A 21,876-nucleotide genomic window follows, 5' to 3' on the forward strand; every position below is an offset into this window, starting at 1 on the left:
GGTGACCTCTCCTTTCCTGTTTCTAACCTCAGCCCATACTACCTCAGTAGACGATGTATGAGGCAATTTTCTTTACACAGAGGGTAGTGGGTGCCTGGAACTCGCTGCTGGAGGAGGTGGTGGAAGCAGGGTCGAAACCTGGAAACCAAGATAGAGGCCATATTCTCAACTTGTGCTCAGGACGCAGCAGACCAGCTGCGGAACACCGCCAAACAGATGAGACAACAATACTATGCCACCTATATCCACACCAAGAACAGGAAGTTTGAGAAACTTGGCATCACCACCGGCAGCAACCAAGCCACCCCCGGTGTCACAGTAGAAAGCAATACAGGGAAATCTATTGTCAACTTGTCAGACAACCAGACTAAATCGAAGTCCTCAGCAGAGGGCTCAATTTCTGCACCACCACCAAAATGGACCCCATCAGTCTCGCGGCAGACACGGAGGAATTCATCAGGCGAATGAGGCTCCGGGAATTCTTCCACAGACCCCAAGAGGCCAACAGCGAACCCAAGCAGACTACCAATGAACCGGAACAGCAGACCGAGAGATCTGCGGCACGGCAACTGAAGAGGAAAGAGTCGAATTGGACCCCTCCGGAAGGCCGCTGCCTTAGACTCGACATGTATGCTCAAGCCGTCAGGAGTCGTGTCAATGCCAGATTCATCAGTCACATTCACAAGACAGCCCCGAACGTCACCCAAGCACAACGCAATGCCATCCGCGCTCTCAAGACCAACCGCAGCATCGTCATCAAACCAGCAGACAAAGGATGGGCCACTGTCGTACTGAACAGAACGGACTACTGCAAAGAAGTATACCGACAACTCAACAACCAGGAAAATTACAGAGAGTTTCTCACAGATCCAACCAAGGAACACACCCGCCAACTCAACAGACCGATCAAGACCTTGGATCCAGACCTTCAGAGCACCCTACATGCTCTCATCCCACATATTCCCCGTGTTGGAGATCTCTACTGCCTCCCGAAAATACATAAGGCCAACACACCAGGCCGTCCTATCGTTTCAGGCAATGGGACCCTGTGTGAGAACCTCTCTGGCTACATCGAGGGCATCTTGAAACCCATCGTACAAGGTACGCCCAGCTTCTGTCGCGACACGACGGACTTCCTACAGAAACTCAGCACCCATGGACCAGTTGAACTAGGAACATTCCTCGTCACAATGGACGTCTCGGCACTCTACACCAGCATCCCCCATGACGACGGCATTGCTGCAACAGCCTCGGTACTCAACACCGACAACTGCCAGTCTCCAGACGCAATTCTGCAACTCATCCGCTTCATTCTGGATCACAACGTCTTCACCTTCGACAACAAGTTCTTCATCCAGACGCACGGAACAGCCTTGGTGTTGCTAACTGTTGGTTGGTTCAATTGGCTCTGTTTTATAACCTTTGCTCTCGAGTCGCCAGGTATCTTTATGATACCGCCACGAGGTTCAAGTTCAAGTAATGATCAATAACTCAACACACCAATTAGTAAGATTCAAATCAAAGCACCTTTATTATACACAGTAAATCACTACTCATGCATAAACTCTACTTTCTAGACTGTTCCTATCACTAAAAGGCCAATACTTAGCTTCGAGCTGGCCCACCAGGTCAGGGGAACAAATGGCCTTTTGTTCAGGTCCTGAGTCTGCGGGATTCAAAAGCTGGTACGGACTGGTAGCTTGGAGCGCCTATCTCGTAGCGAGCGTTGACTTGAGACTTACTTGCTTAGCAGCAACAAGACAGGTCACTGTCAAGGGTTGGTTCAAGTTGCTGAGTGACCCTGCCAAAGAAGGACGATTTGAACTTGGGGGCTTTACTTTATAGTCCCCAGGGGCTTCCCGCCCTTCGGGGCGGACCCCGTACCTGGTTCCAAGTGATTGGACTGCGTTCCGATCACTTGGATCGATTTCTCCAATGCTGGAGCGGTTCCCTGATCGCTGGGCGGTCCCTAAGTGTCCGTTGGCCTTCCTTTGTCTTGGCTCCTGCTGGCGCCGAGGAGTCTGGCTTGGCTTTGTTCACCTTAACTGTTGCCATTGTGCCTGGGAATTGCTCATTACTATGTAGATGGCTGCTACATTACTATGCAGATGGCTGCTGGTTTCGGTGCTGTCTGGTTGTTTTGCAGGTTCCAATATACATGATTTCTGTATTTGCTAGTCTTTGCCTGTGTTGGCTGAATTTCCCTTCAGCCTTTGCGGTTCTCCATTTTAAGTCGCGAAGTGGCCAACTCAGGTGGCTACAATGGGGACCAAATTCGCACCTCAATATGCCAACATCTTCATGCACAAGTTTGAACAAGACCTCCTCACCGCACAGGACCTTCAACCGACGTTATACACCAGATACATCAATGACATCTTTTTCCTTTGGACCCACGGTGAAGAATCACTGAAACGACTACACGATATCAGTAAGGTCCATCCCACCATCAGACTCACCATGGACTACTCGCCAGAATTGGTTGCATTCTTAGACACACTCATCTCATCACCTCAGCACTTCGCTTTACCGCAAGCCCACGGATAACCTCACGATACTCCACTTCTCCAGCTTCCACCCTAAACACATTAAAGAAGCCATCCCCTATGGACAAGCCCTCCGTATACACAGGATCTGCTCAGACAAGGAGGAGCGTAACAGACATCTACAGACGCTAAAAGATGCCCTCGCACGAACGGGATATGGCGCTCGACTCATCGATCGACAGTTCCAACGCGCCACAGCAATAAACCGCACCGACCTCCTCAGAAGACAAACACAGGACACAACCGACAGAATACCCTTCGTTGGCCAGTACTCCCCCAGAGCAGAGAAACTACGTCATCTTCTTCGCAGCCTTCAACACGTCATGGATGAAGATGAACATCTTGCCAAGGTCATCCCCACCCCCCCACTACTTGCCTTCAAACAACCGCGCAACCTTAAACAAACCATTGTTTGCAGCAATCTACCCAGCCTTCAGAACAGTGACCACGACACCACACAACCCTGCCATGGCAATCTCTGCAAGACGTGCCAGATCATCGACATGGATACCACTATTACACGTGAGAACACCACCCACCAGGTACGTGGTACATACTCATGCGACTCGACCAACGTGGTCTACCTCATACGCTACAGGAAAGGATGCCCCGAAGTGTGGTAGATTGTTGGGACCATGCAGACGCTTCGACAATGGATGAACGGACATTGCGCGACAATCGCCAGGCAGGAATGTTCCCTTCAAGTCGGGGAACACTTCAGCAGTCAAGGGGGTTCAGCCTCTGATCTTCAGGTAAGCGTTCTCCAAGGTGGCCTTCAGGACGCGCGACAACGCAGAATCGCCGAGCAGAAACTTATAGCCAAGTTCCGCCCACATAAGTACGCCCTCAACTGGGACCTGGGATTCATGTCGCATTACATTCATCCCCCACCATCTGGCCTGGGCTTGCGAAATCCTACCAACTGTCCTGGCTTGGGACAATTCACACCTCTTTAACCTCTGATTATCCCTCTCTCCAGTTGCTCCGTCTGGACCTGTAAAGACTTAATTACCTGCAAAGACTCACATTCAAAATATCGTATTGCATCTTTAACTTTGTCTATATATATGTTTCTGGAACCCACCTCTTCATTCACCTGAGGAAGGGGCAGCGCTCCAAAAGCTAGTGATTTAAAACAAACCTGTTGGACTTTAACCTGGTGTTGTAAGACTTCTTACTGTGCAATTGTATAGGACATTGGTGAGGCCACACCTGGAGTATTGTGGGCAGTTATGGTGTCCTTATCCGAGGAAGGATGTTCTTGCTCTTGTGGGAGTGCAATGTAGGTTTACCAGGCGGATTCCTGAGATGGCAGGACATAGATACATAGAAGATAGGAGCAGGAGGAGGCCTTTTGGCCCTTCGAGCCTGCTCCGCCATTCATCACCATCATGGCTGATCATCCAACTCAATAGCCTCATCCTGCTTTCTCCCCATAGCCTTTGATCCCATTCTCCCCAAGTGCTGTATCCAGCCGCCTCTTGAATATATTCAAAGTTTTAGCATCAACTACTTCCTGTGGGAATGAATTCCACAGGCTCACCATCTTTGTGTGAAGAAGTGTCTCCTTATCTCTGTCCGAAATGGTTTACCATGAATCCTCAGGCTGTGACCCCTGGTTCTGGACACATCCAACATTGGTAACATCTTCCCTGCATCTACCCTGCCTAGTCCCATTAAACGTTTCTCAGTCTCTCTGAGATCCCCCCTCATTCTTCTGAACTCCAGCGAGAACAATCCCAACCTAGTCAATCTCTCCTCATATGACAGTCCGGCCATCCCTGGAATCAGTCTGGTAAACCTTCGCTGCGCTCCCTCGAGAGCAAGAACATCCTTCCTCAGAGAAGGAGACCAAAACTGCCCACAATACTCCAGGTGTGGCCTCACCAAGGCCCTGTACAATTGCAGCAACACATCCCTGCTCCTGTACTCGAATCCTCTCGCAATGAAGGCCAACATACCATTACCCTTCTTTACCGCCTGCTGCACCTGCCTGCTTACCTTCAGCAACTGGTGCACAAGGACACCCAGGTCCCGCTGCACACTCCCCTCTCCCAATTTACAATCATTCAGGTAGCGGGAGGGATTCAGATTTCTGGATAACTGGGGCTCTTTCTGGGGAAGGTGGGACCTCTACAGACAGGATGGTCTACATCTGAACCTGAGGGGCACAAATATCCTGGGGGGAGATTTGTTAGTGCTCTTTGGGGGGGTTTAAACTAATGCAGCAGGGGCATGGGAACCTGGATTGTAGTTTTAGGGTAAGGGAGAATGAGAGTATAGAGGTCAGGAGCACAGATTTGACGTCGCAGGAGGGGGCCAGTGTTCAGGTAGGTGGTTTGAAGTGTGTCTATTTCAATGCCAGGGGTATACGAAACAAGGTAGGGGAACTGGCAGCATGGGTTGGTACCTGGGACTTCGATGTTGTGGCCATTTCGGAGACATGGATAGAGCAGGGACAGGAATGGATGTTGCAGGTTCCGGGGTTTAAGTGTTTTAGTAAGCTCAGAGAAGGAGGCAAAAGAGGGGGAGGTGTGGCGCTGCTAGTCAAGAGCAGTATTACGGTGGCGGAGAGGATGCTAGATGGGGACTCATCTTCCGAGGTAGTATGGGCTGAGGTTAGAAACAGGAAAGGAGAGGTCACCCTGTTGGGAGTTTTCTATAGGCCTCCAAATAGTTCGAGGGATGTAGAGGAAAGGATGGCGAGGATGATCCTGGATAAGAGCGAAAGTAACAGGGTAGTTATTATGGGAGACTTTAACTTTCCAAATATTGACTGGAAAAGATATAGTTCGAGTACAATAGATGGGTCGTTTTTTGTACAGTGTGTGCAGGAGGGTTTCCTGAAACAATATGTTGACAGGCCAACAAGAGGCGAGGCCACGTTGGATTTGGTTTTGGGTAATGAACCAGGCCAGGTGTTGGATTTGGAGGTAGGAGAGCACTTTGGGGACAGTGACCACAATTCGGTGACGTTTACGTTAATGATGGAAAGGGATAAGTATACACCGCAGGGCAAGAGTTATAGCTGGAGGAAGGGCGATTATGATGCCATTAGACGTGACTTGGGGGGGATAAGGTGGAGAAGTAGGCTGCAAGTGTTGGGCACACTGGATAAGTGGAGCTTGTTCAAGGATCAGCTACTGCGTGTTCTTGATAAGTATGTACCGGTCAGACAGGGAGGAAGGCGTCGAGCGAGGGAACCGTGGTTTACCAGGGAAGTGGAATCTCTTGTTAAGAGGAAGGAGGCCTATGTGAAGATGAGGTGTGAAGTTTCAGTTGGGGCGATGGATAGTTACAAGGTAGCGAGGAAGGATCTAAAGAGAGAGCTAAGACGAGCAAGGAGGGGACATGAGAAGTATTTGGCAGGTAGGATCAAGGAAAACCCAAAAGCTTTCTATAGGTATGTCAGGAATAAGCGAATGACTAGGGAAAGAGTAGGACCAGTCAAGGACAGGGATGGGAAGTTGTGTGTGGAGTCTGAAGAGATAGGCGAGATACTAAATGAATATTTTTCGTCAGTATTCACTCTGGAAAAAGATAATAGAACATAGAACATAGAACGATACAGCGCAGTACAGGCCCTTCGGCCCACGATGTTGCACCGAAACAAAAGCCATCCAACCTACACTATGCCATTATCATCCATATGTTTATCCAATAAACTTTTAAATGCCCTCAATGTTGGCGAGTTCACTACTGTAGCAGGTAGGGCATTCCACGGCCTCACTACTCTTTGCGTAAAGAACCTACCTCTGACCTCTGTCCTATATCTATTACCCCTCAGTTTAAAGTTATGTCCCCTCGTGCCAGCCATATCCATCCGCGGGAGAAGGCTCTCACTGTCCACCCTATCCAACCCCCTGATCATTTTGTATGCAAGTTGTATAATGTTGTGGAGGAGAATGCTGAGACCCAGGCTAATAGAATAGATGGCATTGAGGTACGTAGGGAAGAGGTGTTGGCAATTCTGGACAGGCTGAAAATAGATAAGTCCCCGGGGCCTGATGGGATTTATCCTAGGATTCTCTGGGAAGCCAGGGAAGAGATTGCTGGACCTTTGGCTTTGATTTTTATATCATCATTGGCTACAGGAATAGTGCCAGAGGACTGGAGGATAGCAAATGTGGTCCCTTTGTTCAAAAAGGGGAGCAGAGACAACCCCCGCAACTATAGACCGGTGAGCCTCACGTCTGTAGTGGGTAAAGTCTTGGAGGGGATTATAAGAGACAAGATTTATAATCATCTAGATAGGAATAATATGATCAGGGATAGTCAGCATGGCTTTGTGAAGGGTAGGTCATGCCTCACAAACCTTATTGAGTTCTTTGAGAAGGTGACTGAACAGGTAGACGAGGGTAGAGCAGTTGATGTGGTGTATATGGATTTCAGTAAAGCGTTTGATAAGGTTCCCCACGGTAGGCTATTGCAGAAAATACAGAGGCTCGGGATTGAGGGAGATTTAGAGATGTGGATCAGAAATTGGCTAGCTGAAAGAAGACAGAGGGTGGTGGTTGATGGGAAATGTTCAGAATGGAGTTCAGTTACAAGTGGCGTACCACAAGGATCTGTTCTGGGGCCGTTGCTGTTTGTCATTTTTATCAATGACCTAGAGGAGGGCGCAGAAGGGTGGGTGAGTAAATTTGCAGACGATACTAAAGTCGGTGGTGTTGTCGATAGTGTGGAAGGATGTAGCAGGTTACAGAGGGATATAGATAAGCTGCAGAGCTGGGCTGAGAGGTGGCAAATGGAGTTTAATGTAGAGAAGTGTGAGGTGATTCACTTTGGAAGGAATAACAGGAATGTGGAATATTTGGCTAATGGTAAAGTTCTTGGAAGTGTGGATGAGCAGAGGGATCTAGGTGTCCATGTACATAGATCCCTGAAAGTTGCCACCCAGGTTGATAGGGTTGTGAAGAAGGCCTATGGAGTGTTGGCCTTTATTGGTAGAGGGATTGAGTTCCGGAGTCAGGAGGTCATGTTGCAGCTGTACAAAACTCTGGTACGGCCGCATTTGGAGTATTGCATACAGTTCTGGTCACCGCATTATAGGAAGGACGTGGAGGCTTTGGAGCGGGTGCAGAGGAGATTTACCAGGATGTTGCCTGGTATGGAGGGAAAATCTTATGAGGAAAGGCTGATGGACTTGAGGTTGTTTTCGTTGGAGAGAAGAAGGTTAAGAGGAGACTTAATAGAGGCATACAAAATGATCAGGGGGTTAGATAGGGTGGACAGTGAGAGCCTTCTCCCGCGGATGGAAATGGCTGGCACGAGGGGACATAACTTTAAACTGAGGGGTAATAGATATAGGACAGAGGTCAGAGGTAGGTTCTTTACGCAAAGAGTGGTGAGGCCGTGGAATGCCCTACCTGCTACAGTAGTGAACTCGCCAACATTGAGGGCATTTAAAAGTTTATTGGATAAACATATGGATGATAATGGTATAGTGTAGGTTAGATGGCTTTTGTTTCGGTGCAACATCGTGGGCCGAAGGGCCTGTACTGCGCTGTATTGTTCTATGTTCTATAATAACTGTGAGTGTGTGAGTATAACTATGTGTGTGAGTATAACTGTGTGTGTGTGAGTATGACTGTGTGTGTGTGAGTGTAACTGTGTGTGTGAGAGTGTAACTGTGTGTGTGAGAGTATAACCTGTACTGCGCTGTATCGTTCTATGTTCTATGTAATCTGCCTTCCTGTTTCTGCTTCCAAAGTGAATAACCTCACACTTATCCAAATTATACTGCAGCTGCCATTGATTTGCCCACTCGCCCAACCTGTCCAGATCTTGCTGTCGGATCCCTGCATCCTCGTCACAATTCACCCTCCCACCTAATTTGGTATCATCTGCAAACTTTGAGATGTTACATTTGTTCCTTCATCCAGATCATTAATATATATTGTGAATAGCTGGGGTCCCAGCTCCTATCCCTATGGAACCTCACAATGAAGCTGCCAATTTGAAAAGGACCCATTAATCCCTACTCTTTGTTTCCTCTCTGCCAACCAGTTTTCTATCCACCTCAATACATTTCCCCCAATCCCATGCAATTTAATTTTGCACAAAAATCTCTGATGCGGGACTTTGTCAAACACCTTCTGAAAGTCCAAATATACAAATCGACTGGCTCTGCCTTGTCGACTGTACTGGTTACATCTTCAAAGAATTCCAACAGATTTGTCAAGCATGATTTTCCCTTCATAAATCCTTGCTGACTCTGACTGATCCTGCCACTGCTTTCTAAATGTTCTGCTATAAAGTCCTCGATAATGGATCGAAGCATTTTCCCCACTTGCGATGTTAGGCTTACTGGTCTATAATTCCCTTTCTCTCGACCTCACTTTTTGAATATCGGAGTGACGTGAGCTACCCTCCAATCTGCAGGGACAGTTCCAGAGTCTATAGAATCCCGGAAATGACGACCAATGCATCCACTATTTCCAGAGCCACCTCCTTAAGCTCTCTGGGAATGCAGATTCTCAGGCCCTGGGGATTTATCCGCCTTCCATCCCATCAAATTTCCCATATGTCATATGGGGAGAGGGTAAATTGATTAGGATTATATTGATTGGACGAAAGTACAGTGAGGGGATGGAGCACATTCCCAAGATTGGGGACATACCCGGATTAGGGACATTCCTGGGTTTGAAGACATTCCCAGGATTGGGGACATTCCCGGGATTGGGACATTCCCGGGATTGGGGACATTCACGGATTGGGGACATTTCTGGGATTGGGACATTCCCGGGATTGGGGACATTCCTGGGTTGGATACATTTCCGGAGTGGGGACATTCCCAGGATTTCATAGATTATCATAGAATTTACAATGCAGAAGGAGGCCATTCGGCCCATCGAGTCTGCACCGGCTCTTGGAAAGAGCACCCTACCCAAGGTCAACACCTCCACCCAATCCCCATAACCCAGTAACCCCACCCAACACTAAGGGCAATTTTGGACACTAAGGGCAATTTATCATGGCCAATCCACCTAACCTGCCCGTCTTTGGACTGTGGGAGGAAACCGGAGCACCCGGAGGAAACCCACGCACACACGGGGAGGACGTGCAGACTCCGCACAGACAGTGACCCAAGCCGGAATCGAACCTGGGACCCTGGAGCTGTGAAGCAACAGTGCTAACCACCGTGCTGCCCACTTGGGGACATTCCCGGTTTCCCTGTCCCGGGCTCTCCCCGCCATTCCCGGCTGTTCCCGGTCTCGGGCTGTTCCCGGATTCCCGGTTTCCCGGGTTATTCCCGGTTTCCCGGCTGTTCCCGGTCTCGGGTTGTTCCCGGTTTCCCGGCTGTTCCCGGTCCCGGGTTATTCCCGGTTTCCCGGCTGTTCCCGGTCTCGGGTTGTTCCCGGTTTCCCGGCTGTTCCCGGTCTCGGGTTATTCCCGGTTTCCCGGCTGTTCCCGGTCCCGGGTTATTCCCGGTTCCCGGTCCCGGGTTATTCCCGGTTCCCGGTTCCCGGTTTCCCGGTTCCCGGTTTCCCGGCTGTTCCCGGTCTCGGGTTATTCCCGGGTTATTCCCGGTTTCCCGGCTGTTCCCGGGTTATTCCCGGTTTCCCGGTCCCGGGTTATTCCCGGTCCCGGGTTATTCCCGGTTTCCCGGCTGTTCCCGGATTCCCGGTCCCGGGTTATTCCCGGTTCCCGGTCCCGGGTTATTCCCGGTTCCCGGCTGTTCCCGGTCCCGGGTTATTCCCGGTTCCCGGTCCCGGGTTATTCCCGGATTCCCGGCTGTTCCCGGTCCCGGGTTATTCCCGGTTTCCCGGTCCCGGGTTATTCCCGGTTTCCCGGCTGTTCCCGGTCCCGGGTTATTCCCGGTTTCCCGGTTCCCGGTTTCCCGGTTCCCGGTTTCCCGGCTGTTCCCGGTCTCGGGTTATTCCCGGGTTATTCCCGGTTTCCCGGTCCCGGGTTATTCCCGGTTTCCCGGCTGTTCCCGGTCTCGGGTTATTCCCGGGTTATTCCCGGTTTCCCGGTCCCGGGTTGTTCCCGGTTTCCCGGCTGTTCCCGGTCTCGGGCCGCGATCCCGGTTCTTACCCGATTTTCAGCCGCCGAGAAAAACGCTTCTTCCGCCGGAAACCGGCAGCAGCCAATCAGAGAGCGGCCTGGGAAAGGGGAGGGGCTTGAGAGAGAGAGAGGGATGGAGATAATAGAGAGAGAGAGAGAGATGGAGATAATAGAGAGAGAGAGGGATGGAGATAATAGAGAGAGAGAGAGAGGGATGGAGATAATAGAGAGAGAGAGAGAGGGATGGAGATAATAGAGAGAGAGAGAGGGATGGAGATAATGGAGAGAGAGAGAGATGGATGGAGATAATAGAGAGAGAGAGAGAGATGGAGATAATAGAGAGAGAGAGATGGATGGAGATAATAGAGAGAGAGAGAGAGGGATGGAGATAATAGAGAGAGAGAGAGGGATGGAGATAATGGAGAGAGAGAGAGATGGATGGAGATAATAGAGAGAGAGAGAGAGATGGAGATAATAGAGAGAGAGAGGGATGGAGATAATAGAGAGAGAGAGAGAGGTATGGAGATAATAGAGAGAGAGAGGGATGGATGGAGATAATAGAGAGAGAGAGAGAGGGATGGAGATAATAGAGAGAGAGAGAGAGGGATGGAGATAATAGAGAGAGAGAGAGAGATGGAGATAATAGAGAGAGAGAGGGATGGATGGAGATAATAGAGAGAGAGAGAGAGGGATGGAGATAATAGAGAGAGAGAGAGAGATGGAGATAATAGAGAGAGAGAGGGATGGATGGAGATAATAGAGAGAGAGAGAGAGGGATGGAGATAATAGAGAGAGAGAGAGAGGGATGGAGATAATAGAGAGAGAGAGAGGGATGGAGATAATGGAGAGAGAGAGAGATGGATGGAGATAATAGAGAGAGAGAGAGAGATGGAGATAATAGAGAGAGAGAGATGGATGGAGATAATAGAGAGAGAGAGAGAGGGATGGAGATAATAGAGAGAGAGAGAGGGATGGAGATAATGGAGAGAGAGAGAGATGGATGGAGATAATAGAGAGAGAGAGAGAGATGGAGATAATAGAGAGAGAGAGATGGATGGAGATAATAGAGAGAGAGAAAGAGGGATGGAGATAATAGAGAGAGAGAGAGGGATGGAGATAATGGAGAGAGAGAGAGATGGATGGAGATAATAGAGAGAGAGAGAGAGATGGAGATAATAGAGAGAGAGAGATGGATGGAGATAATAGAGAGAGAGAGAGAGGGATGGAGATAATAGAGAGAGAGAGAGGGATGGAGATAATAGAGAGAGAGAGGGATGGATGGAGATAATAGAGAGAGAGAGAGAGATGGAGATAATAGAGAGAGAGAGATGGATGGAGATAATAGAGAGAGAGAGAGAGGGATGGAGATAATAGAGAGAGAGAGAGGGATGGAGATAATGGAGAGAGAGAGAGATGGATGGAGATAATAGAGAGAGAAAGAGGGATGGAGATAATAGAGAGAGAGAGAGGGATGGAGATAATGGAGAGAGAGAGAGATGGATGGAGATAATAGAGAGAGAGAGAGAGATGGAGATAATAGAGAGAGAGAGATGGATGGAGATAATAGAGAGAGAGAGAGAGGTATGGAGATAATAGAGAGAGAGAGTGAGGGATGGAGATAATAGAGAGAGAGAGAGAGATGGAGATAATAGAGAGAGAGAGAGAGGGATGGAGATAATAGAGAGAGAGAGAGAGGGATGGAGATAATAGAGAGAGAGAGAGGGATGGAGATAATGGAGAGAGAGAGAGATGGATGGAGATAATAGAGAGAGAGAGAGAGATGGAGATAATAGAGAGAGAGAGATGGATGGAGATAATAGAGAGAGAGAGAGAGGGATGGAGATAATAGAGAGAGAGAGAGGGATGGAGATAATGGAGAGAGAGAGAGATGGATGGAGATAATAGAGAGAGAGAGAGAGATGGAGATAATAGAGAGAGAGAGATGGATGGAGATAATAGAGAGAGAGAAAGAGGGATGGAGATAATAGAGAGAGAGAGAGGGATGGAGATAATGGAGAGAGAGAGAGATGGATGGAGATAATAGAGAGAGAGAGAGAGATGGAGATAATAGAGAGAGAGAGATGGATGGAGATAATAGAGAGAGAGAGAGAGGGATGGAGATAATAGAGAGAGAGAGAGGGATGGAGATAATAGAGAGAGAGAGGGATGGATGGAGATAATAGAGAGAGAGAGAGAGATGGAGATAATAGAGAGAGAGAGATGGATGGAGATAATAGAGAGAGAGAGAGAGGGATGGAGATAATTGAGAGAGAGAGAGGGATGGAGATAATGGAGAGAGAGAGAGATGGATGGAGATAATAGAGAGAGAAAGAGGGATGGAGATAATAGAGAGAGAGAGAGGGATGGAGATAATGAGAGAGAGAGAGATGGATGGAGATAATAGAGAGAGAGAGAGAGATGGAGATAATAGAGAGAGAGAGATGGATGGAGATAATAGAGAGAGAGAGAGAGGTATGGAGATAATAGAGAGAGAGAGTGAGGGATGGAGATAATAGAGAGAGAGAGAGAGATGGAGATAATAGAGAGAGAGAGATGGATGGAGATAATAGAGAGAGAGAGAGGGATGGAGATAATAGAGAGAGAGAGAGGGATGGAGATAATGGAGAGAGAGAGAGATGGATGGAGATAATAGAGAGAGAGAGAGAGATGGAGATAATAGAGAGAGAGAGATGGATGGAGATAATAGAGAGAGAAAGAGGGATGGAGATAATAGAGAGAGAGAGAGGGATGGAGATAATGGAGAGAGAGAGAGATGGATGGAGATAATAGAGAGAGAGAGAGAGATGGAGATAATAGAGAGAGAGAGATGGATGGAGATAATGAGAGAGAGAGAGAGGTTGGAGATAATAGAGAGAGAGAGTGAGGGATGGAGATAATAGAGAGAGAGAGAGAGGATGGAGATAATAGAGAGAGAGAGAGAGATGGAGATAATGAGAGAGAGAGATGGATGGAGATAGAGAGAGAGAGAGAGATGGAGATAATAGAGAGAGAGAGAGATGGAGATAATAGAGATGAGAGAGATAGATGATGGAGATAATGGAGAGAGAGAGAGATGGATGGAGATAATAGAGAGAGAGAGATGGATGGAGATAATAGAGAGAGAGAGATGGATGGAGATAATAGAGAGAGAGAGATGGATGGAGATAATAGAGAGAGAGAGAGAGATGGAGATAATAGAGAGAGAGAGATGGATGGTGATAGAGAGAGATGGAGATAATAGAGAGAGAGAGAGATGGAGATAATAGAGAGAGAGAGATACGGATGGAGATAATGGAGAGAGAGAGAGATGGATGGAGATAATAGAGAGAGAGAGATGGATGGAGATAATAGAGAGAGAGAGAGAGATGGAGATAATAGAGAGAGAGAGAGATGGAGATAATAGAGAGAGAGAGATACAGAGGGATGGAGATAATAGAGAGAGAGAGATAGGGATGGAGATAATGGAGAGAGAGAGAGATGGATGGAGATAATAGAGAGAGAGAGAGAGATGGAGATAATAGAGAGAGAGACAGAGGGATGGAGATAATAGAGAGAGAGAGATAGGGATGGAGATAATGGAGAGAGAGAGAGATGGATGGAGATAATAGAGAGAGAGACAGAGATGGAGATAATAGAGAGAGAGAGATGGATGGAGATAATAGAGAGAGAGAGAGAGATGGAGATAATAGAGAGAGAGAGAGATGGAGATAATAGAGAGAGAGAGAGATGGAGATAATAGAGAGAGAGAGAGACAGAGGGATGGAGATAATAGAGAGAGAGAGATAGGGATGGAGATAATGGAGAGAGAGAGAGATGGATGGAGATAATAGAGAGAGAGAGAGAGATGGAGATAATAGAGAGAGAGACAGAGGGATGGAGATAATAGAGAGAGAGAGATAGGGATGGAGATAATGGAGAGAGAGAGAGATGGATGGAGATAATAGAGAGAGAGAGAGAGATGGAGAGAATAGAGAGAGAGAGATGGATGGAGATAATGAGAGAGAGAGAGATGGAGATATATAGAGAGAGAGAGAGATGGAGATATAGAGAGAGAGAGAGAGAGACAGATGGATGGAGATAATAGAGAGAGAGAGAGAGAGATGGAGATAATGAGAGAGAGAGCGAGGGATGGAGATAATAGAGAGAGGGGATGGAGATAATAGAGAGAGAGAGGAGGGATGGAGATATAGAGAGAGAGAGAGAGATGGAGATAATAGAGAGAGAGAGAGAGATGGAGATAATAGAGAGAGAGAGATGGAGATGAGAGAGAGAGAGAGAGAAGAGGGATGGAGATAGGGAGAGAGATAGGGATGGAGATAATGGAGAGAGAGAGAGATGGATGGAGATAAGAGAGAGAGAGATGGAGATAATAGAGAGAGAGACAGAGGGATGGAGATAATAGAGAGAGAGAGATAGGGATGGAGATAATGGAGAGAGAGAGAGATGGATGGAGATAATAGAGAGAGAGAGATGGAGATAATAGAGAGAGAGAGATGGATGAGATAATAGAGAGAGAGAGAGAGATGGAGATAATAGAGAGAGAGAGAGAGATGGAGATAATAGAGAGAGAGAGAGAGAAGATGGATGGAGATAATAGAGAGAGAGAGAGAGATGGAGATAATAGAGAGAGAGAGAGAGATGGAGATAATAGAGAGAGAGAGAGAGAGACAGAGGGATGGAGATAATAGAGAGAGAGAGAGAGGGATGGAGATAATAGAGAGAGAGAGAGAGGGATGGAGATAATAGAGAGAGAGAGAGAGGGATGGAGATAATAGAGAGAGAGAGAGAGGGATGGAGATAATAGAGAGAGAGAGAGAGATGGAGATAATAGAGAGAGAGAGAGGGATGGAGATAATAGAGAGAGAGAGAGGGATGGAGATAATAGAGAGAGAGAGAGGGATGGAGATAATAGAGAGAGAGAGAGAGATGGAGATAATGGAGAGAGAGAGAGATGGATGGAGATAATAGAGAGAGAGAGAGAGATGGAGATAATAGAGAGAGAGAGATGGATGGAGATAATAGAGAGAGAGAGAGAGGGATGGAGATAATAGAGAGAGGAGAGGGATGGAGATAATGGAGAGAGAGAGAGATGGATGGAGATAATAGAGAGAGAGAGAGAGATGGAGATAATAGAGAGAGAGATGGATGGAGATAATAGAGAGAGAGAAAGAGGGATGGAGATAATAGAGAGAGAGAGAGGGATGGAGATAATGGAGAGAGAGAGAGATGGATGGAGATAATAGAGAGAGAGAGAGAGATGGAGATAATAGAGAAGAGAGATGGATGGAGATAATAGAGAGAGAGAAGAGAGGGATGGAGATAATAGAGAGAGAGAGTGAGGGATGGAGATAATAGAGAGAGAGAGAGATGGATGGAGATAATAGAGAGAGAGAGAGTGATGGAGATAATAGAGAGAGAGAGATGGATGGAGATAGAGAGAGAGAGAGAGATGGAGATAATAGAGAGAGAGAGAGATGGAGATAATAGAGAGAGAGAGATAGGGATGGAGATAATGGAGAGAGAGAGAGATGGATGGAGATAATAGAGAGAGAGAGTGGATGGAGATAATAGAGAGAGAGAGATGGATGGAGATAATAGAGAGAGAGAGATGGATGGAGATAATAGAGAGAGAGAGAGAGATGGAGATAATAGAGAGAGAGAGATGGATGGAGATAGAGAGAGATGGAGATAATAGAGAGAGAGAGAGATGGAGATAATAGAGAGAGAGAGATACGGATGGAGATATGGAGAGAGAGAGAGATGGATGGAGATAATAGAGAGAGAGAGATGGATGGAGATAATAGAGAGAGAGAGAGAGATGGAGATAATAGAGAGAGAGAGAGATGGAGATAATAGAGAGAGAGAGAGAGATACAGAGGGATGGAGATAATAGAGAGAGAGAGATAGGGATGGAGATAATGGAGAGAGAGAGAGTGATGAGATAATAGAGAGAGAGAGAGAGATGGAGATAATAGAGAGAGAGACAGAGGGATGGAGATAATAGAGAGAGAGAGATAGGGATGGAGATAATGGAGAGAGAGAGAGATGGATGGAGATAATAGAGAGAGAGACAGAGATGGAGATAATAGAGAGGAGAGATGGATGGTGATAATAGAGAGAGAGAGAGAGATGGAGATAATAGAGAGAGAGAGAGATGGAGATAATAGAGAGAGAGAGAGATGGAGAGATGAATAGAGAGAGAGAGAGATGGAAATAGAGAGAGAGAGAGAGACAGAGGGATGGAGATAATAGAGAGAGAGAGATAGGGATGGAGATAATGGAGAGAGAGAGAGATGGATGGAGATAATAGAGAGAGAGAGAGAGATGGAGATAATAGAGAGAGAGACAGAGGGATGGAGATAATAGAGAGAGAGAGATAGGGATGGAGATAATGGAGAGAGAGAGAGATGGATGGAGATAATAGAGAGAGAGAGAGAGATGGAGATAATAGAGAGAGAGAGATGGATGGAGATAATAGAGAGAGAGAGAGAGATGGAGATAATAGAGAGAGAGAGAGATGGAGATAATAGAGAGAGAGAGAGAGAGACAGATGGATGGAGATAATAGAGAGAGAGAGAGAGAGATGGAGATAATAGAGAGAGAGAGCGAGGGATGGAGATAATAGAGAGAGAGGGATGAGATAATAGAGAGAGAGCGAGGGATGAGATAATAGAGAGAGAGAGAGAGATGGAGATAATAGAGAGAGAGAGAGAGAGATGGAGATAATAGAGAGAGAGAGAGATGGAGATAATAGAGAGAGAGAGAGAGAGACAGAGGGATGGAGATAATAGAGAGAGAGAGATAGGGATGGAGATAATGGAGAGAGAGAGAGATGGATGGAGATAAGAGAGAGAGAGAGAGATGGAGATAATAGAGAGAGAGACAGAGGGATGGAGATAATAGAGAGAGAGAGATAGGGATGGAGATAATGGAGAGAGAGAGAGATGGATGGAGATAATAGAGAGAGAGAGATGGAGATAATAGAGAGAGAGAGATGGATGGAGATAATAGAGAGAGAGAGAGATGGAGATAATAGAGAGAGAGAGAGAGATGGAGATAATAGAGAGAGAGAGAGAGACAGATGGATGGAGATAATAGAGAGAGAGAGAGAGATGGAGATAATAGAGAGAGAGAGAGAGATGGAGATAATAGAGAGAGAGAGAGAGAGACAGAGGGATGGAGATATAGAGAGAGAGAGAGAGGGATGGAGATAATAGAGAGAGAGAGAGAGGGATGGAGATAATAGAGAGAGAGAGAGAGGGATGGAGATAATAGAGAGAGAGAGAGGATGGAGATAATAGAGAGAGAGAGAGAGATGGAGATATAGAGAGAGAGAGAGGGATGGAGATAATAGAGAGAGAGAGAGGGATGGAGATAATAGAGAGAGAGAGAGGGATGGAGATAATAGAGAGAGAGAGAGGGATGGAGATAATAGAGAGAGAGAGAGAGGGATGGAGATAATAGAGAGAGAGAGAGAGGGATGGAGATATAGAGAGAGAGAGAGAGGGATGGAGATAATAGAGAGAGAGAGAGGGATGGAGATAATAGAGAGAGAGAGAGGGATGGAGATAATAGAGAGAGAGAGAGGGATGGAGATAATAGAGAGAGAGAGAGGGATGGAGATAATAGAGAGAGAGAGAGGGATGGAGATAATAGAGAGAGAGAGAGGGATGGAGATAATAGAGAGAGAGAGAGGGATGGAGATAATAGAGAGAGAGAGAGGGATGGAGATAATAGAGAGAGAGAGAGGGATGGAGATAATAGAGAGAGAGAGGATGGAGATAATAGAGAGAGAGAGAGGGATGGAGATAATAGAGAGAGAGAGGGATGGAGATAATAGAGAGAGAGAGAGAGAGGGATGGAGATAATAGAGAGAGAGAGAGAGAGGGATGGAGATAATAGAGAGAGAGAGAGAGAGAGAGGGATGGAGATAATGGAGAGAGAGAGAGATGGAGTTAATAGAGAGAGAGAGCGAGGGATGGAGATAATAGAGAGAGAGGGATGGAGATAATAGAGAGAGAGAGCGAGGGATGGAGATAATAGAGAGGAGAGAGCGAGGGATGGAGATAATAGAGAGAGAGAGAGAGAGGAGAGATATAGAGAGAGAGAGAGAGGGATGGAGATAATAGAGAGAGAGAGAGGGATGCAGATAATAGAGAGAGAGAGAGGGATGGAGATAATAGAGAGAGAGAGAGGGATGGAGTAATAGAGAGAGAGAGAGGGATGGAGATATAGAGAGAGAGAGAGAGGGATGGAGATAATAGAGAGATAGAGAGAGAGAGAGGGATGGAGATAAGAGAGAGAGAGAGAGGGATGGAGAAATAGAGAGAGAGAGAGGGATGGAGATACTAGAGAGAGAGAGGGGTGAGATAATAGAGAGAGAGAGGGATGGAGATCATAGAGAGAGAGAGAGGGATGGAGATAATAGAGAGAGAGAGAGGGATGGAGATAATAGAGAGAGAGAGAGGGATGAGATAGAGAGAGTGAGAGGGATGGAGATAATAGAGAGAGAGAGAGGGATGGAGATATAGAGAGAGAGAGAGGGATGGAGATAATAGAGAGAGAGTGAGGGATGGATAAGAGAGAGAGAGGGATGGAGATATTAGAGAGAGAGAGAGAGGGGATGGAGATAATAGAGAGAGAGAGAGAGAGAGGGATGGAGATATAGAGAGAGAGAGAGAGAGAGATGGAGATAATAGAGAGAGAGAGAGAGGGATGGAGATAATAGAGAGAGAGAGAGGGATGGAGATAATAGAGAGAGAGAGAGGGATGGAGATAATAGAGAGAGAGAGAGGGGGATGGAGATAATAGAGAGAGAGAGAGGGATGGAGATAATAGAGAGAGAGAGGGATGGAGATAATAGAGAGAGAGAGAGGGATGGAGATAATAGAGAGAGAGAGCGAGGGATGGAGATAATAGAGAGAGAGAGAGGGATGGAGATAATAGAGAGAGAGAGAGGGATGGAGATAATAGAGAGAGAGAGCGAGGGATGGAGATAATAGAGAGCGAGGGATGGAGATAATAGAGAGAGAGAGCGAGGGATGGAGATAATAGAGAGAGAGAGCGAGGGATGGAGATAATAGAGAGAGAGAGCGAGGGATGGAGATAATAGAGAGAGAGAGAGGGATGGAGATAATAGAGAGAGAGAGAGGGATGGAGATAATAGAGAGAGAGAGAGGGATGGAGATAATAGAGGAGAGAGAGGGATGGAGATATAGAGAGAGAGAGAGAGGGATGGAGATAATAGAGAGAGAGAGAGAGGGATGGAGATAATAGAGAGAGAGAGAGAGGGATGGGATAATAGAGAGAGAGAGAGAGGGATGGAGATAATAGAGAGAGAGAGAGGGATGCAGATAAAGAGAGAGAGAGAGAGGATGGAGATAAGAGAGAGGGATGAGATAATAGAGAGAGAGAGAGAGAGGGATGGAGATAATAGAGAGAGAGAGAGGGATGGAAGAGAGGAGAGGGATGGAGATAATAGAGAGAGAGAGAGAGAGAGGGATGGAGATAATAGAGAGAGAGAGAGAGGGATGGAGATAATAGAGAGAGAGAGATAGAGGGATGGAGATAATAGAGAGAGAGAGGGATGGAGATAATAGAGAGAGAGAGAGAGGGATGGAGATAATAGAGAGAGAGAGAGAGGGATGGAGATAATAGAGAGAGAGAGAGGGATGGAGATAATAGAGAGAGAGAGAGAGGGATGGAGATAGAGAGAGAGAGAGGGATGCAGATAATAGAGAGAGAGAGAGAGAGGGATGGAGATAATAGAGAGAGAGAGAGAGGGATGGAGATAATAGAGAGAGAGAGAGGGATGGAGATAATAGAGAGAGAGAGAGAGGGATGGAGATAATAGAGAGAGAGAGAGGGATGGAGATAATAGAGAGAGAGAGAGATGGATGGAGATAATAGAGAGAGAGAGAGGAGATGGAGATAATAGAGAGAGAGAGAGAGAGAGGGATGGAGATAATAGAGAGAGAGAGAGGGATGGAGATAATAGAGAGAGAGAGAGGGATGGAGATAATAGAGAGAGAGAGAGAGACAGAGGGATGGAGATAATAGAGAGAGAGAGAAGGGATGGAGATAATAGAGAGAGAGAGAGATGGATGGAGATAATAGAGAGAGAGAGAGAGGGATGGAGATAATAGAGAGAGAGAGGGATGGAGATAATAGAGAGAGAGAGAGGGATGGAGATAATAGAGAGAGAGAGAGAGAAGAGATGGAGATAATAGAGAGAGAGAGAGGGATGGAGATAATAGAGAGAGAGAGAGATGGGATGGAGATAATAGAGAGAGAGAGAGGGATGGAGATAATAGAGAGAGAGAGAGAGAGATGGAGATAATAGAGAGAGAGACAGAAGAGGGATGGAGATAATAGAGAGAGAGAGAGGGATGGAGATAATAGAGAGAGAGAGAGAGAGCAGAGGGATGGAGATAATAGATGAGAGAGAGATAGGGATGGAGATAATAGAGAGAGAGAGACACAGAGGGATGGAGATAATAGAGAGAGAGAGATAGGGATGGAGATATAGAGAGAGAGAGAGATGGATGGAGATAATAGAGAGAGAGAGAGAGAGATGGAGATAATAGAGAGAGAGAGAGGGATGGAGATAATAGAGAGAGAGAGAGAGGGATGGAGATAATAGAGAGAGAGAGAGAGGGATCGAGATAATAGAGAGAGAGAGAGAGGGATGGAGATAATAGAGAGAGAGAGAGGGATGGAGATAATAGAGAGAGAGAGAGAGGGATGGAGATAATAGAGAGAGAGAGAGAGGGATGGAGATAATAGAGAGAGAGAGAGGGATGGAGATAATAGAGAGAGAGAGAGGGATGGAGATAATAGAGAGAGAGAGAGAGAGGGATGGAGATAATAGAGAGAGAGAGAGAGAGGGATGCAGATAATAGAGAGAGAGAGAGGGATGCAGATAATAGAGAGAGAGAGAGAGGGATGGAGATAATAGAGAGAGAGAGAGAGGGATGGAGATAATAGAGAGAGTGAGAGAGGGATGGAGATAATAGAGAGAGGGATGGAGATATAGAGAGAGAGAGAGGGGGATGGAGATAATAGAGAGAGAGAGAGGGGATGGAGATAATAGAGAGAGAGGGATGGAGATAATAGAGAGAGAGAGGGATGGAGATAATAGAGAGAGAGAGGGATGGAGATAATAGAGAGAGAGAGAGAGAGAGGGATGGAGATAATAGAGAGAGAGAGGGATGGAGATAATAGAGAGAGAGAGAGAGAGAGGGATGGAGATAATAGAGAGAGAGAGAGAGGGATGGAGATAATAGAGAGAGAGAGAGGGATGGAGATAATAGAGAGAGAG

General features: G+C 46.7%; 1 protein-coding gene across 2 annotated transcripts in view; it reads right to left on the reverse strand.

The window, feature by feature from the left end:
• The window catches only part of fbxo41 (F-box protein 41), a 491,913-nt gene extending 481,279 nt beyond the window's left edge, over positions 1-10,634 (reverse strand). For both annotated transcript variants that reach the window (XM_072497820.1, XM_072497821.1), the window contains exon 1: positions 10,587-10,634. The gene's annotated coding sequence lies outside the window, so the exon portion shown is untranslated. The remainder of the gene's footprint in view (positions 1-10,586) is intronic.
• Between the last annotated feature and the right edge of the window lie 11,242 nt (positions 10,635-21,876).

The sequence above is a fragment of the Scyliorhinus torazame genome, chromosome 3, assembly GCF_047496885.1.
Source record: "Scyliorhinus torazame isolate Kashiwa2021f chromosome 3, sScyTor2.1, whole genome shotgun sequence".
Classification (NCBI taxonomy): Eukaryota; Metazoa; Chordata; class Chondrichthyes; order Carcharhiniformes; family Scyliorhinidae; genus Scyliorhinus; species Scyliorhinus torazame.